At 38.8% G+C, this 13,249-nt stretch overlaps 1 long non-coding RNA gene across 1 annotated transcript; it reads left to right on the top strand.

The window, feature by feature from the left end:
- The first annotated feature begins 6,208 nt into the window (after window positions 1–6,208).
- LOC138899555 (uncharacterized) lies at window positions 6,209–11,191 on the top strand. The gene is made up of 2 exons (XR_011411257.1): window positions 6,209–6,770; window positions 10,878–11,191. It is a non-coding gene; the product is annotated as an uncharacterized lncRNA (long non-coding RNA).
- The last annotated feature ends 2,058 nt before the right edge of the window (window positions 11,192–13,249 follow it).

Raw genomic sequence — 13,249 nt, 5'->3', positions numbered from 1 at the left:
AAGCTTAAATTTGGGGTTTAGTGATTTTCACCCATTTTCGGATTTTGGAGCACGGATTGGGCGACTTTGGAGAGGAAACTTTTCATACAACTTGGGGTAAGTGTTCTTGATTCCCTTATAATTATATTTCTTGAATTAATCTTCATTTTTGGTATATGATTATCGAATATTCAATAAAAATCGTAGGAAATTTCTATTAATTCATAAAAATGAATTTTCAAGTTTTGAATGCCGATTCAGAGTCGGATTTGAGTGAAATTAGTATGGTTGAACTCGTAAGTGAATGGGTTGTCGGATTTTGTGAGTTTCGTCGGGTTCCGAGATGTGGGCCCCACTTCCAACTTTTGAGCGAATTTTGAAATTTGTTGAAATTAATTAACGATGGGTATTATAACACATTTTAATTAATTTGCACATTGTTTGCATAGTTTTGGATCGACAAGCATCATTTTGAGGTATTAAAGTTGCGTTGGAGCCACCTATGGAGCTTCGGAACGAGGTAAGTCTCTTGTCTAACCTCGTGAGGGAGAAATTACCCCATAAGTAATTGAATTAATAATTGTTGCTAATTGTGGGGGCTACGTACGCACGATGTGATGAGAGTCTGTGTGTAGCTACTATTAATGCTAAAGTCCGGGTAGTTTAGGATTCAAAGCATGAATTACTTGTGTAAATTGTATCATTTATTTAATTAAATTATTTGATATATATTGTAAATTGTTAGGGAAAGATAGTAGAAGATGGAAATATCATATGCTTAATTCCTATTTAAATCAATTAATTGTTAAAAGAAATTGTTCATACTCTCGATGGTGAACCATGGTATCATGACATAAAATGATTCCTGAAAATAAGAGAATACCCAGAGCATGCCAAAGGAGATCAAAAAAGAACTATAAGGTGGCTCGGCGGCGGTTTCTTCCTGAATGGGGAAATTTTGTACAAAAGGACCCCAGATTTAAACTTGTTGAGATGCGTAGATGCCACAGAAGTTGAGCGGATCGTGAGTGAAGTGAATTCAGGGGTATGCGGACCTCAATGAATGGATATGTTTTGGCAAAGAAAATTCTGCGTGCAGGGTATTATTGGCTTACAATGGAGCGATATTGCTTCAGTTTTGTTTGCAAGTGTCACCAATGCCAGATTCATGGTGGCCTGATTCACTCGCCTCCTTTGGAGTTGCATACCATGTCCTCTCCTTGGCCTTTCATTGCTTGGGGAATGGATGTTATTGGGCTAATCGAGCCAAAGGCTTCAAATGGGCATAGATTTATTTTGGTTGCAATTGATTACTTCACCAAGTCACCAAGAAAGTAGTGGTAGACTTTCTTCATTCCAATATCACATGTCGCTTTGGTATTCCAAAGACCATTATAACTGATAATGCAACCAATCTAAATAGTCATTTGATGAAGGAGGTATGCGAGCAATTTAAAATTGTGCATCGCCATTCTACCCCTTACCGTCCAAAAGCCAATGGAGTCGTTGAAGCGGAAAATAAGAACATCAAGAAGATTCTTAGAAAGATGATCCAAGGTTCCAGATAATGGCATGAAAAGTTGCCTTTTTCTCTTTTGGGATACAACACGACTGCTCGCACATATGTTGGTGCAACTCCTTAACAAATGGTATACAGAATGGAAGCTGTAATACCGACCGAAATCGAGATTCCCTCTCTCTAGATCATTGTAGACTCGGAGATTGAACATACATAATAGGTAAAGACCCATTTGGAACAACTGATGATGCTGATTGATGAAAAACGGCTAGCAGCAGTATGTTTCGGCCAATTATACCAGTAAAGAATGGCACACGCTTACAATAAGAAAGTGTGTCCACGGCACTTTGAGGTAGGCGAACTCGTTTTGAAACGCATTCTTCCACACCAAATAGAAGCTAAAGGAAAGTTCGCCCCGAACTGGCAAGGACCCTACATCATCAAGAATGTGTTACCAAAAGGGGCCTTGCACTTGGTAGATGAAGAAGGACGGGTACCATACATGACGATTAATGCAGATGCAGTCAAAAGATATTATGTTTGATATATACCCACTGCAGAACTTTCACGCATTATTTTCTCAAATCGAGAAGACGAAGGCTATTATTGGTCTTTATCCCAAATAGGTGTCACCCTTTTGTTAACCCTTTTGAGCCGTATTTGTCTTCTTCGTTTTCCCTCTTTTGGAACCCGTGTACTTGTAAACAAAAACAAATCATACAACAAACCGTCTGGGTTCAGTGAACTATGTCCGACCTGATTCTGAAAGGATACGTAGGCAGCCTTACCCTAGGTTCGGTCCCATCTCAACAAAAGTCCATATTCCCAATACTCCAAAACTGAGGGAGAAGTTTGTTTTATTTTACGGTTTTTTCCGCAAAAATGGTTCCAAAAGTTGTAATTTATTTCAAGGTTCTTTTCGCCTTTTCCCTGTCAGGAACTTCTTATCGATCTTTAAGAATGTATGAAGTCCACATGCCAAGGGCGTTTGGAAACCTTCCGTGTGCAGTATCTTAGTTAAAAATAAAAAAAATGTATAGGCACTATAAAGCGACGGTGAGTAGAGAAATGAGAGAGGTCAATTAGCGAAAACCCATAAAGGGTGCTACTAGCCGAATGAAGATCTTCGATCTTTGAGAATGTTTGAAGTCCCCATGCCAAGGGCATTTGGTAACCTTCCGCATGTAGTATCTTAGTCAAAAAAAAAAGAAAAAAAAGAAATGAGAGAGTCTCATCGGTGAAAACCGTATGGGCACTATAAGGTGACAGTGGGCAGAGAAATGAGAGAGTCTTATTGGTGAAAACCCTAAATGGGCACCATAAGGTGACAGTGAGTATAGAAATGAGAAAGGTCAGTTAGTGAAAACCCGCAAAGAGCGCTACTAGCCGAATGAGGGTCTTCGATGCTCCGGCATGAGCACAACCAAGACAGTTTCAAGATGAACATTTGCTACAGATTTTGAGAATTAGACAGCTCAGACGGATCAGGCATCCAGTCCAAAATGCATGTCGTAATTCATTGAAGTCGGCACACACCTGCAGATAAGTCTCCCTATTCCTCTCCCCGAAAAGGACACCTTTTGTTTAGACACAATTCCTTTTTCGCAATCAATTTCTCTTCTATTTTTTCCCATAATTTTTCTTTGAGTCCATTTCAGTCTAATTTTGCATCAAAAGCAAAGCAAAGAAATGACTGCAAAACTGGATACAGTTTACCCGTAATACCGAGCATAATTTGGAGAAAATACACGGCATTGGCGGAGGCAGGAATCTACCTGTGATCCCTTTTAATAAGGCGGACAAAGTATCTCAAAGAAACTGAAAATGTCGCCTAAGCAAGACTTGCTTCATGGGAAAAGTTGATAAGCACTACAAACACAAATTGGTTCTGGGTGAAAGACAACAAAGTTTGATTTTAAAGGAAAATTGCCTTTCCTTAGGGACAAGGATTAGCGGTACCATGGGCATCCGGGTATGAAATAGCCAGTGGCAACATCAGAAAGACAATATCTCTGGAAAGCGATACAGAGTATCTGAGCACCTCGGTACCACACTGACGAAATCAGTTCTTCAACAGCGGAATGGCCGTGAATTCAAACTACTCAGGACATCAAGGCCACAAATCGACCACCACATTAAAAACTCACAAAGTTTTCTTTGTTTGAAGCAGGATCAAAGAAGTACAGAATGGCAATTCTTTAAGGATGAATGTCACCGAACGTAAGCTCCTTAAAATCTCCATTTTTCTTTTTATTTGCAGCATGCATCACTACTGTTATACCTCCCATTTTCCTAGCTTAACCCAGGTAGAACATTTTTGCCTATGGGGATCCAACTCATAGTTCCGGGTAGAAATACTCTCCGCTCAGGATATTTTACGTAGATTAACACGGGACAACCTTTTCGCCTAGAGGGATTCAGCACTTTATCCGTAATACGGGGTACCAACCCCTGGTTACATTCCCTTTAGTAATACAGAGTGCCAATCCCTGGTTACATTCCTTTTAGGAATACAGGGTACCAACCCCTGGTAACATTCCTTCTCAGTAATACAGGGTGCCAACCCCTGGTTATATTCCTTTCGATAATACAGGGTACCGACCCCTGGTTACACTTCTTTTCGGTAATACATGGTACCAACCCCTGGTTACACTCATTTCGGTATTACACGGTACCAACCCCTAGTTACATTCTTCTTCAGTAATACAGCGTACCAACCCCTGGTTATACTTCTTTTAGTCATACAGGGTACCAACCCCTGGTTACACTCCTTTCAGTAATACAGGGTTCCAACCCCAGGTTACACTCCTTTCAGTAATATAGGGTACCAATCCCTGGTTACACTCCTTTTAGTAATACAGGGTGCCAACCCGTGGTTACATTCCTTTCGGTAATACATGGTACCAGCCCCAGGTTACATTTCTCTTTAGTAGTACAAAGTGTGAACCCCTGGTTACATTCTTTTTAGTAATACAGGGTACCAACCCCTGGTTACATTCTTTCTCAGTAATACAGGGTGCCAACCTCTGGTTATATTCTTTTAGGTAATACAGGGTACCGAACCTTGGTTACACTTCATTTCTGTAATACATGATACCAACCCCTGATTACACTTCTTTCGGTAATACAGGGTACTAACCCCTGGTTACATTCCTTCTTAGTAATACAGGGTGTCAACCCCTGGTTACACTTCTTTTAGTAATACAGGGTACCAACTCCTGGTTATATTCCTTTCGGTAATACAGGGTGTCAACCCCTGGTACACTCCTTTTGGTAATTTAGGGTACCAACCCCTGGTTACATTCCTTTCGGTAATACAAGGTACCAACCCCTAGTTATATTCTTTCCTACTAATACAGGGTGCCAACCCCTAGTTACATTTCCTTTCAGTAATACAGGGTATCAACCCGTGGTTACATTCCTTCTCGATAATATAGGGTGCTAATCCCTGGTTACGTTTCCTATCAGTAATATAGGATACCACCCTCTAATTACATTCCCTTTAGGTAACAGAAGTTACTACTCCCCCACCCCCCACCCCCCACCCCCTCTGTGGTTTCATATCCTCACTTAGCTAGTTTATACTACTGTCTTTATCTTCCTTTCAACAAATTAGATAGTTTATAGCTTTCTCTAATAACACACAAAGTTTTCCTAGTGCCAAACTGGGGCAAAAATATTTTATTCTTTTTGTTCGTCTTTGATGGCTTTACCGGCCCCAGCCGTAGAGCACAGATTGCGATGACTTAAAGCTTGCAGTTTTCATTCCTATCATAAGAAGGAAGTCTTTCGGTCGCAAGATAGTTGGAGTCAGCTTTGATAATATGTTAGCAACTCGGCGCCTCAAGATTCATCCTCTCAAATTTGGATCAGGAAAGCAAGCAATCGAGAATGAGCCATAATATTTTCTTCAAAGATCATAAAGATCCAATCTAAGGTCAACACAAGCGAGCAAGTCAAGAATCAAGATTTGACTCGGCAAGACACATAGATAGGAATTTTGTAACTCTTAGTTTGGAGACATGTAGTTCTCTTGTCTTTTCCTTTTGATGTAAGAAGAAAGTAACAGTAATAGCAACAACAACAACAGCAACAGTCTTAAGTCCCGTGTCCGGTAATCCCAGCTACCATTTATTTCCAGAACTACACTGACCTAATTCTTTATAGCCAGGGATATGTAGGAAACCTTAGAAGCAAGGTACAGTCAAATGTTTCAAAAATGCTTTCATTAGAGTGATACACGAGCAAATTTAGCTATGGCATTCACTTTCTTTGCACGAAAAACTCTTCGTGTTCTCGAGGAAAGAGGGGCGGCTGTAAATATCTATTTTTTTCTTTTCATTTCACCTACATTATGTTGTGTTTAGTTTTTTTGTATGTGTTTATCGAATTTAGAATTATATTATTAAATAATTTATTAAGGGGTTTAAAGGTTTGGATTAATGCCATTTTCAATGGAATTATGCACAAATCAGGCCCAATTATTTTAGCCCAATTCGGTTGATCCAGTCCAATTGTTGGCTTGCCAAAACCCGGATCAAAACGACATAGTTTCACAATAAAACTACGTCATTTTGTTTAATGAATCAAAGATCCAATCTCATCCATCCATGACCCTCTTGATCCAATGGCCATAATTCAATCTCTCTTCTAATATTTTAAACCCAAATTTTCAGATTTTGACCCCCATTTTTGCCTTACCTTCTTCTCTCCTCTTTCTCTCTTCACTCTCTCTCACCCTCTCTCTGTGCCTCCACCCTGCTCCGCCGCCGGCAATCGCCCACCGGCGGCGGCCTGCCTCCAATCTGCCCCAAAATCGCACCATACAATCACCTCAACCCCCTCTTTCCAAATCTCCAACCCAAATCCCTCAAAACCCGCTCAAATTTCATGATTTTTAGATCTAGGAAACCCCATCTGCCGCCTATTTTACCAAAATCAAAGAAACTACGGCCATTATCACCCTTCAACACATACATGAATGAATAGAGCTCCGCGAGACCTATCCTTTCCATCCCATTTCACCCCCCAAAAACCGCACCACCGCCGGCCAGTCACCCCCCGTTGTCGCGACCACCCCAAGGTCCCCACTGCCTCATTTTTCTTTAGCCCACTCAACCCTAAGACTCATGTTCCCTTCTAGTATGATGCCAAAACTTACTTGTTTTGGGGCGTTTGCTAACAGGGAACTTGTGTTTCGGGGTCGGACAGTCACTTCTTGGCATCTCTGACGTCTTCTCATGGCTCGAACAACTTCAAGCACGCTCGTTAGGTATAATCGTTATCTCTTTAATTAATTTCTAATTTTTTTTAGTAGATTAGTTTCTGATTTTTGATTTTTCTTTTTTGGTTGTTTCTTGTTAATTAGACTTTCAAGTTAGGTTTATTTAATTAGTTATATCTATTTAGTTTAGTTGTTTGTTAGATTGTATTGATTTAAACATGATCTTTAGTATATCAGTTAAATCGTTCACTTAGTTATTCAATTATTTAGTTGTTATTAGACGTTGTCTGATTGTTAACGATGCCCGTTCTGTTTTGAGCATTTAGTTTGTGAATTTAATTGTTTGTTAAGTAATTAGTGTGCACAAATCGAATTCATTCCAATCAAGTTGGTTTGAATACGTAGTTCGATTACATTTTTAGTCTCGTTTATGCTTTGTCAGTCCATAGTTGTTTAAGATTGATTTGTGTTGAGCAAGTAGTTTGGTGTTGATGGTTAAAATCTGAAGTTTAGGTTATTTTATCACAAAATAAGGTAATAGTAGCCTACTTTTTACTAGCAGGGTGGCTGAAATAATTTTATGTTTTTCTCTCTCCTTGCTTCTGACACAACAGATTTTCAGGTTGTCCTTTCACCTTTTGGACAAATTTTGAATAGTGTTTAAACGGTTGCTCTCCTCCAATAAAGGGGATTCTCTGGCACTTAGAATACAGATCCTTACTCACTGAAAAAGAAACACACATTCAATTACACACTCTATCTTACACTTTACATCATCTGTATACTCTAAGAAAACACAGAACTTCAGAGAAAAGGGATTAGTTGAACACATATAAAAGCTGAAACTTGAGAGTAGGGAAGGGATTCAAAATTAAAAAAGACTCATTGCAGTTCTTTGTTTTAGCGAAACATCTCCAAAACATATAGGTCTTTCAAGTGTCTTTTGGTTCTGTTTTGCTGGGAGTATTCGGATTCTGTCTTCTGAACTTCCATTGGTCTTTTGCTACTGGTTCGAGTTTGCTTTGCTGGGTTCGTTGACCTACTGTTGGACTCAATATTTTCACTGCTGAAATTTCAGTTTCTAGGTAAAGTTTTGAACTCATTATGTAGTTTAAATGTTCATGAATGAAATATAAATGCCTGAATATTTTTTATGGTTATACCAGCTTATCTTAAGATGATTTAGCTACTTTAACAGGAATATGTGACAAGTTTAAAGCTCATATAAGATGGTTTTGGTTATATTAAGTTACTTTTGCACGATTGTGATGTTAGTTCTGCCAAGTTCAAATTCCTCTCTGTTTCTTTTCGCCTTTACTAAAATTTTAACTAATGTTTCATGAGGCTTATGTGTTTATTCGTGATTTAAAATAAGGTTTTAGTTTTAAGTTTTAGTCGTTTACTTAGATCTCAATTTCTTTTAAGTGGAAGCTCAAGTTTTTGAAGTTGTTCAAGAAAGCTATTTAAAAAGATTTAAGTTCTAAGATGATTTGTTTGAACGTTTTGATTTTTTATAAAAGAAAAAAAGAAAATTAACAAATTCTCAGGTCATACCAGAGAGTTTGTGGTTATTTTATTTTTATTCATGATCTTTGAGTTTAAAGAAAAGTTTATCAGGATGGTCATCAGTTGGGTCTAGTTTAAACTAGAAGATACTTGGAAAATGTCTCGTCGTGATTTTGTTGATGATATAAGTTAACTCATGACATTTTATCTAAACTTTATATTATTAAAATAAAAAATAAAAATAAAAAGAAGAAGAGGTGACGATAGAAAAAATATTGTTGATATTTTTTGGAATGAAAGTGGGTTTTAAAATATTGATTGATTGATTCTGAACCATATCATTAATTTAAGTCTGTTATGTTTTATTTTTCTTTTAATTATTTTTTGTTGTTGTTGTTTTGTATATTTTAAGTTTGTCAAATCTTGAATTAACAGAATAATCTTTTAGTCTTACTAACTGGAGGTCTTTAGCTAATTGATTTAAGTTAATGAGCTTAAATTTGACAAGCCCAAAACAGTAAAGGTTGGCTAGCCCATTCCTTAAACAAGCTGGACCGTCCCCATGCCAAGCCCAATAAATTAAGCTGGCTCATATTTAAATAATGAGTTGGCCCCAGCTATTTACATTTCAATTTAGGCATAAGTTTTTTTAATAATCTAATTTTTCTTTTAAATAAGTTAATCACACTTAATTAATTTAAGCAATAAGCAATTTTAGGCACGTTTGACATGTAGACCATATGTTCATACACGATACTCAGTCGATATTGTATTTTATAAAGTAGTCATGTGTGTATTCTCGCTCCTTGACTCTTCAATATTAATTGTATTTAAACCATGTGTACCGACATGTTCCTTATTTTAGTACATATAATCAAATAAGGACCTTGTGTGCTTGCACGCTCCTAGGCCAAAATTATTAATTATAAAGCAGTACTAGACAATAGTAACTTAAGGCAAATAATACACACTTTATCCAAAAATAATTCAAGCTAATTTTTAGTCAATAAAAGCGACCGTGCTAGAACCACGGGACTCGGGGAATACCTTACACCTTCTCCCCGGCCAACAAAATTTCTTACCCGGACTTTATTTACGCAGACCAATAATAATATAGTCAAATCTTCCTTTGACTAGGGATTCAAATAAAAGGTGACTTGGAACACCAACAAAATCAATTTCAAGTGGCGACTCTGTAAATAAAATAATCCCTACTCAATTTTGTCACTTTAATTAAAAAAAATCTTTAATCCACATAATATTATTTTATGGGTAGAAGAAGGGTGTGACAACACTTAAATGCAAGGGTTCGCGATTTTTGCTCATTTTTAACATTTTGAGCTCGGTTTTGGCGATTTCTTGAGAGCATGTTTAGGGGTTTCTTGAGGTAAGTCCCTTGTGCTTATTTTTTATCAATAATCTTGCTTCCCCATTTATTTTTCCACCTAGTTAGTATGTATTTAAGGTGGAATTTGGGAGTTTGAGACTAGGGATTTGGAAAGTTTAATTTGTGGATTTGAAAAACCATTTGATGTCGGATTTTAGTAAATTTGATATGGTTAGACTCGTGGGTGAATGAGTGCTCATATTTTATGACTTTTACTCAATTCCGAGACATGGGCTGGGTCGACCTTTTAGGAAGAATTTCAGAAATTTTATTAAAGTATTGATTTCATTAATTAGATAAGTCTATTGTGGTTGTATTTATGATATGTAATTGCTTTTGGCTATATTTGAGCCATTCGGAGACGGATATTCGTGGAAAAATATTGTGACCGATTAATTGAGCTTAGTTCGAGGTAAGTGGCTTGCCTAACCTTGTGTGGGGAAAATTCTCTTAGGATTTTGTACTGTTTTGATATGTTAGCGTCGTGTACGTGAGGTGAAGAGTACGTACATGAGATAATTATTGTAAAAACTTAATTTATTTTACTGAGTAGTAATTTGTTCTTCCTTTAAATTGAGTTATACCGTTTAAATGAGTATTAGTATATTTTCATTCTCAATTGAGCTATCCCAATATTAGCTATCCTGCTTAGTCTAATATCGCATGTCTACCTGCTTTAGCTGCTTAATTGAACTCTATGAAGCATGCCTAGTTGATTTCCTATTTTTCCTTGACTTGTATTTAGTCTAAATTGTAGGATTTTGTGTTGTAACTGTTAATTTTATTGTGTGAGATGTGTATTTACTTTTGGGACTACGGAACGGTATTCCGGAAGATCCCCGTGCATATTTGTTTTAGGACTATGGAACGGTATTCCGGGAAATCCCCCTGCATATTTACTTTGGGACTACGGAATGGTATTCTGAGAGATCCTCTTTGTCTTGCATATTTACTTTGGTACTACGGAATAATTTTTCGGGAGATCCCCCTGCACATTTACGTTTGGGACTACGAGATGGTATCTCGAGAATCCTCTGTTGTATTTTTGTGTACTGAGTTGTTACCTTCTATGAATTCTTTCTTGTTAAATTTCAGTCTTTATTTTACTGCGATATTTTATTTTTGCATTGCTTTATTATTATATATAGCAGTAGGGCCCTGACCTGACCTCATCGCTATTCGACCGAGGATAGGCTTGGCACTTACTGGATACCGATTGTGGTGTACTCATGCTACTCTATGCACATGTTTTTCGTGTGCAGATATAGGTTCTCCTTATCAGCCGCACTATCAGTGAGCCGGGATAGCTTTGGAGACTTCAAGGTATATCTGGCGCGTCCGCAGACCTCAGAGTCCCCTTTTACACTTCCCCATGTCCATTATCTTCTATATTTTTCTTTTGTTAGACTCTGATGTATAGAGACACTAGATTTTTCTTCTGTAGTTTGTGATTCACGATGTTCCAAGTTTTGGGAATGTTGTGTAGTATATTGAGGAGTTGATTATTGTACATACCAAGCGGCATGGTATTCAATTATGGCATTTTTGCTGTAGTTAGTTATTAAATTTATGTTTTCATTTTATTATTCTGCAAATGTTAGGCTTACCTAGTCATAGAAACTGGAGAGTTGTACAGTAGGAGTTAGGTACTCGGGTTGAGTTGAGCAAAATATTTCAACCTCAGACGGATGGACAGTTCGAGCGTACTATTTAGATACTAGAGGATATGCTTCGTGCGTGTGTGATAGATTTTGGGGGTTCTTGGGATCAGCTCTTGCCACTTGCAGAGTTTGCCTACAACAACAATTATCAATCCAGCATTCATATGGAACCGTATGAGGCTCTGTATGGTAGGCGGTGTCGGTCCCCGGTGGGTTGGTTCGATCCGGGCGAGGCCAGATTATTGGGTACGGACTTAGTTCAGGATGCCTTGGAGAAAGTTAAGGTGATTAAGTATAGACTTTGCACAGCCCAGTCCAGACAGAAGAGTTACGCGGACCAGAAGGTTCGCGATATTGCATTCATGGTTGGAGAGCGGGTCTTGCTCCATGTTTCACCTATGACAGGCATTATGAGGTTCGGAAAGCGGGTCAAGCTGAACCCAAGGTTTATTGGTCCCTTTGAGGTGTTGCGGCGAGTTGGGAAAATTGCTTATGAGCTTGCCTTACCTCCTAGCTTAGTAGGAGTTCATCCAGTATTTCATGTTTCGATGCTCCAGAAGTATCACGGAGATCCGTCCCATGTGTTGGATTTCAGCTCAGTCCAATTGGACAAGGATCTATCTTATGTTGAGGAGCCAGTCTCTATTTTAGATAGGCAGGTGAGAAAGCTATGGTCAAAGAACATTGCTTCAGTAAAGGTTCAATGGAGGGGTCAGCCGGTCGAGAAGGCGACTTGGGAGACCGAGCAGGATATGTGCAGTTGTTATCCTCATCTTTTCACAGCTTCAAGTATGTCTCTATACTCGTTCGAGGACGAACTATTATTTTAAGAGGGGAAGGATGTGATGACCCGGCCGGTCGTCTTGAGAGTTATAGCCCCGATCCCGTATTGACTGTTTTCCCCGTACCGTCTCCTTATGTGACTTGCTGGGAGGTTTTGTTTTTGGTTTCGGAGTGTTTGGACTTAGGAGCGTGTCTGATTTGTGTTTTGGAGGTCCGTAACTTATTTAGGCTTGAAATGAAGAAAGTCGATTTTTTGGAGATTTGGACTGGTAGTGGAAATTTTTATATCGGGATCGGATTCCAATTCCAGAAGTTGGAATAGGTCTGTAATGTTGATTATGACTTGTGTACAAAATTTGAGGTCAATCGGACGTGATTTGATAGGTTTCCGCGTCGTTTGTAGAATTTGGAAATTTCAAAGTTCTTTAGGCTTGAATCCAGTATGTAATTGGTATTTTTGATGGTATTTGAGGTGGTTTGAGGATTCGACTAAGTTAGTATCGGGTTATAGGACTTGTTGGTATGTTTGGTTGAGGTCCCGAGGGCCTCGGGGTGATTTCGGGTGATTAGCGACTTGATTGGAGTTAGGAATTTGCAGTTGAGGTGTTGCTGCTACTGGTGTAACTGCACCTGCGGAATGGAAACCACAGGCGCGAGCCCGCATAAGCAAAGGAGGAGCCGCAGATGTGGCCAAGAAGGATCTGGGCAGGAACCGCAAGTGCAAATATTTTCCCGCACCTGCGAGAGTCGCAGATGAGCGCTGCTGGGCGCAGGTGCGAGAGGGAGCCGCAGGTGCGATGCATTTCCACACATGCGATAGTCATAGATGCGGTCGCATAGCCGCAGGAGTGCAACCTAGGATTCTAAGTGGAATCTACACCTGTGATGGTGTTTCCACAGGTGCAGTATCGTAAATGGGGCAGAGAGTCCACAGGTGCGAGATTTCTAGACAAAACACTTAAATGCAAGGTTTCGCGATATTTGCTCATTTTCAACATTTTGAGCTCGGGTTTGGCGATTTCTTGAGAGCATTTTTGAGGGGTTTCTTGAGGTAAGTCCCTTGTGCTTATTTTTTATCAATAATCTTGCTTCCCCATTTATGTTTTCACCTAGTTAGTGTGTATTTAAGGTGGAATTTGGGAGTTTGAGGCTAGGAATTTGGAAAGTTTGATTTGTGGATATGAAGGACT

The sequence above is a fragment of the Nicotiana tomentosiformis genome, chromosome 9 (genome assembly GCF_000390325.3).
Source record: "Nicotiana tomentosiformis chromosome 9, ASM39032v3, whole genome shotgun sequence".
NCBI classification, from domain to species: Eukaryota; Viridiplantae; Streptophyta; class Magnoliopsida; order Solanales; family Solanaceae; genus Nicotiana; species Nicotiana tomentosiformis.
The sequence above is the reverse complement of the archived record's forward strand: the minus strand, read 5'-3'. Positions and strand labels throughout refer to the sequence as shown.